The sequence below is a fragment of the Chiloscyllium plagiosum genome, chromosome 23 (genome assembly GCF_004010195.1).
Source record: "Chiloscyllium plagiosum isolate BGI_BamShark_2017 chromosome 23, ASM401019v2, whole genome shotgun sequence".
In the NCBI taxonomy this organism is placed as follows: domain Eukaryota; kingdom Metazoa; phylum Chordata; class Chondrichthyes; order Orectolobiformes; family Hemiscylliidae; genus Chiloscyllium; species Chiloscyllium plagiosum.
This window is the reverse complement of record NC_057732.1, coordinates 39,143,246-39,148,296: the sequence shown is the minus strand read 5'-3', so window position 1 is coordinate 39,148,296 and position 5,051 is coordinate 39,143,246.

Below are 5,051 nucleotides of genomic sequence, written 5' to 3'. Positions count from 1 at the left end.
TTTGATCCCGATGGGGCCCCGAGGCCGACATCCTTTCCAAGGGACATTTCCCCAGAGACGCCAAGTTAAAATTGTTCTGTACAAGCCCACATTTTCATCACTTATGCCCCTATTAGGACTCTGTGTACATTTCTAACCACTTTATCCTGCCACTTTTAATGCTATATGCACATACACACGCAGGATCTTCTGCTAGTGCACCCTCACTAGAATTGTATACTTTATTGTTGTTACTATTAAATGTGTGTCTTCATGTGTTGTATGAGATGTTTGGTTCTAAAAGGGTTAATGCTGCAGAGTGCATTAAGCCCTAGCAAATATGATGATATCAGGAGGACATAGATAGGGAAACAGCTCTGAATCTGGAAGGAGACAGATCCAGTCTCCTGGTACTTTTAGGAACCATGTCTATCATCCAACGTAACTTGTTTGTAAATTGCCAACATGTAATAAAATACATTGTTGAAGAAATGAGTCTCTTCTATTTACCCTGCCCAGTGGTTTTCCTCTCATCCCACTAGACAAAGCAGGTCCTATCATTCCTAAATCTACCAGGCAAAGAATCCAGTGAGCACATAAACACAATGAGCCATGGTGTATGATTCATTATACAACATGTTGCCAGCAGGGGGCATTACATCATGTTATAACATGGTGAGCGCTGTTGCAAATTTGAACAATACAAAGAGTAGATAGCACTTTGGATCCAGTGATATCAGAAGAATGTAAGAGAGTAACTTGTGTAGACATCAGTAGCTGAAAGAGCTGAACTGTCATCTGCAGAAGAGCAATTCACAGAAAAATTCAACAAGGCAAAATCTAGTCAATGCTGAAAGCATTTCACTCTTGGTACGAAAAGTACAGCAGCAAGTGTATAATATATGTGGGAATAAGGCCATTCAGCCTACTGAGTCTGCTGTGCCATTCAATCATGGCTGATACTGCAACTATTCTACCTTCTACCGTAACCCAACCGCAAGCAGTGCGGAGGGAGGTCGAAGATGGCGGCGGCCAGTGTGGAGTCTGATTCAGATTCTGACAGTGTGGAGGAGCGGTCACGCCTCAAAGAGGCTACATGGAATGTCGGCAACACCAGTTCCCACAAAATGATAGGCAGTAAGCGCTTTGTTTGTAAGATTTACCAAGTTTCATTCTTTGCTGAAATCAAAACAAATTTCTGGAGAGACTGGCACCATCAGTGGAGACAAAAATGAGTTTTTAACTGAATCTTTAACTCAGCATTCTCACCACAAATGCTACCAGTTTCTCCAGCAAGTTCTGTTTTTGTTTCAGATGTTTAGCATCACAGTTCTTTGTTTTACCCGTCTATTGTTGGTTCTAATTTCAATCTGTTTTATGCACTGCAATGGGAGAAATCAACTCAATTCCACTCTAGGGAATGAAAACAAAAAATGCTGAGTAGTTTTGATAGTATCCAAGAAGATAAGAACAGAGTTAACATTTCAGGTTAATTATGTTCTTCTGCATCATAGAAATGTTATTTCTGCATAGGATTATGTTAGTGACAAATGGCCTAAGGAAGGCAATCCAATTTAAGACCACTGCAAAAACAAACTTACTGGTTTTAAGTAAGTACAGAGCTAACAGGGAGGAGAACAAAGTTGAAAGATGAGGGGGAAGGAGGAATTAAATGATAATGCAATGCGCAAAGCAAAAGGAGATGATGGGACACAAGTAAAATAACAAATTACTTATCTGCACGGTGTCATTGTTATTTGCAACAGTTGCAGTCTGAGAAAATAAAAATGCTAGTTATTATTTGAAATTGGGTGAAGTCAACGTTGGACTTGGAAGGCTATAAAGAGCTTAATCAAAAAAGAAGAGATGTTCTGTTCACAATTGCAGAATTGTTACAGAACCATCAGAGGCCATTTAGCATATAATGTCAGCACCAGTGATCTGAACAAGTATTTCCTGAGCTGACATTCTCCTGCATTCACCCTGTAACTCTGCATGTTCTTTTTTGGGGGAAAAAAATCACTAACTCCCTTTGCTGAGATTGGAAGGTTTGAGCTACAGGGAGAGGCTGAATACACTGGGTCTTTTTTTCCTGGAATGTTAGAGGCTAAGGGGTGACCTTATAGAGGTTAATGAAATCATGATGGGCATGAATACTGTGAATAGCCAAGGTCTTTTTTCCCAAGGTAGGTGAGTCTAAAACCAGACAGCATAGGTTTAAGATGAGGGGAAAGATTTAAAAAGAGCCTGAGGGCAACTTTTTCATGCAGAGGGTGGAGCGAGTTAGGAACAAGCTGCCAGTGGTGGTGGAGGCAGTTACAATTGCAACATTTAAAAGGCACTTGGATGTGTACATGAACAGCAAGGGTTTAGAAGGATATGTGCCAAATGCCGGCAAATGTGACTAGATCAGTTTAGGATATCTGGTCGGCATGAATGAGTTGGACTGAAGCGTCTGTTTCCATGCTGTACAAATCTGACTCTGACTGCTTTGAACTTGCCTCCACAACACACTTAGGCATTTCAGACCTTAACCACTTGTTTCATGAAAGAGTTTTCCTTATTGCTTTTGTTTCTTTTGCCAATTGCTTTAAACCTGTGATCTCTTGCTGTCGGTCTTTTCACAAGTGGGAATTGTTTCTCTTTATAATATTTGCTCCATCCACACCCCTTATAATTTTGAATATCTCTTTCAGATCCCTTAGCTTTCCCTTTCCCAAGAAATACTGTAATAACATCACCAATCTGGCTGCATAACTGAAGTCCCTCATCCTGGAACCATTATCCTGAATATTTTCAGCACACTCTAGTGCCTTCACATCTTCCTAAAGTGTGGCACCCAGAATTGGACGTAGTGCTCCAGCTGAGCTTGAACACATGCCGTATAGACATTCACCATAATCTCCTTGCTTTCATACTCTATGTCCCTATTAATAAAGCCTAGGAAGGATACTGTATGCTTTACTAACTGCTCTGTTAACCTGAGCTTCCATTGTGCCTCTATAACACAGTTGGAGGTCAAGTACGCAGGTGATTGTCCAAAGTCAAAACCGGGATATATTGAGAAGGTGATGATGCATGTATTGGGTGTCCACTGTGTTAAGTCTAAGTCTAAGTGAAGTACAGTTGAGGATAGGTGGTCACATGAGAACATCTCCTTGAATGCGTGAAACCAAACTTGACAACCCTGAATTATTGGAAACAGCAGTTATGTATCATTGACTTTTGTTTCAATGAAATTTCTCTCTCATTTTCTTTAAAGAAGCAAACCAAGGGGCTGTACAGGACATTGGTTAGGCCACTGTTGGAATATTGCGTGCAATTCTGGTCTCCTTCCTATTGGAAAGATGTTGTGAAACTTGAAAGAGTTCAGAAAAGATTTAAGAACTAGAGGACATAGGTTTAGGGTGAGAGGGGAAAGATATAAAAGAGACCTAAGGGGCAACTTTTTCACATAGAGGGTTGTATGTGTATGGAATGAATTGCCAGAGGAAGTGATGGAGGCTGGTACAAGCAACATCTAAGAGGCATTTGGATGGGTATTATGAATAGGAAGGGTCTGGAGGGATATGGACCGGGTGCTGGCAGGTGGGACTAGATTGGTTTGGGATATCTGGTCGGTCTGGATGGGTTGGACTGAAGGGTCTGTTTCCATGCTTTACATCTCTATGACTCTATGATCCCTTTATGAATCAAGAACCTGTCCATCTCTGTCTTAAATTACTCAATGACTTGGCTTCTACAGCTTAACCACCCTCTGGCTGAAGAAATTTCTCCTCATCTCAGTTCTAAAGGATCATCCTTCACTCTGAGGCTGTGGCCTTGGGTCCTAGTCTCCTCTACAAGTGGAAACTTCTTCTCCACATCCATTCTATCCAAGCTTCTCAGCATTCTGAAAGTTACCACGAAATCCCCCCCCTTCTAAACTCCACTGAGTACAGACCTAACATCCTCAACAGCCTCTCAAAGGACAAGCCTTTCATTTACAGGATCATTCTTGTAAACCTCTGGACCTTCTCCAACACCAGCACAACCTTCCTCAGAAACTGCTATATCAAACTCCTTTTTGAAATCATACAATGTTTTGACTTCAATTGTTTTATGTGTTAGTGAATTCCACAAGCTCATCATTCTGGGTGAAGAAATTTCTCCTCATCTCAGTCATAAGTGGTTTAGTCCATATCCTTAGACTGTGACTGCTAGTTCTGTCATCAGGAACATCCTTCCTGCATCTACCCTTACTACTTCTGCTGGCCTGTCTAGTTCGAAAGGAAGCTGGTGGTAGCATATCCACATGGTGCATCTTTCACCAAAGTGACAGTGGGGAGGATCCATCATACAACAAGTGTTTTCTGAAGAGCATAAATCAATTGGGTTGCTTGGCCAATTTTCTCTGCTGTTGATAAAGCCTTAGGATGGAATAAATGCCAAACCACACCTCCTGGAAATGAGCGCTGATGGTAGAGTTGGCAAAGTGTTTCGTTGGGCTGGAGGGTGCAGGATGGACACCTCCCCCATTCTCCGAATAAAGTCGTTGCTGGAAGATTGTTGTGCTTTTCCAGCCCCACGCTTCTCGACTTTGATCTTCAGCATCTGTGGTCCTCACTTTCTCCTAGATGACTTTCCTCCCTGTATATCACTTAAGATCCTTAAGTGGGCATTAATCAGCCTGATCACATTGCCGCTGGTATTCAATGATAGGTTGGGACTCATAATAAAGACTCTGGTTGTGGGAGGGGGATAGAGATCTCTTATTCAAAGCCACTCACCCAGTGATGGGACGAGAATGCCCACTGAAAGTCAGAAACCCACTCTTTCCTCTGATCCTCTTCCCTATATCGGTGATCATCTCCTCAGTTTGCCCTCATTTAATGATCTCCCGAGATCTTCGGTGAAGGGCCAATGTCGTTCTGGCAGACTCCACCCCTGGTGACACTATGCTGGCAATGGGGAGCAGCCTGTTTCTGATTGGTCAGCAGTTCCCGGGGGGGTTGAGATTTCTGCATGACTGGGGAAAGCACAATAATTAGGTGCTCCTAGAGTTACGGTGTCAAGGTTATGATTACCAATTA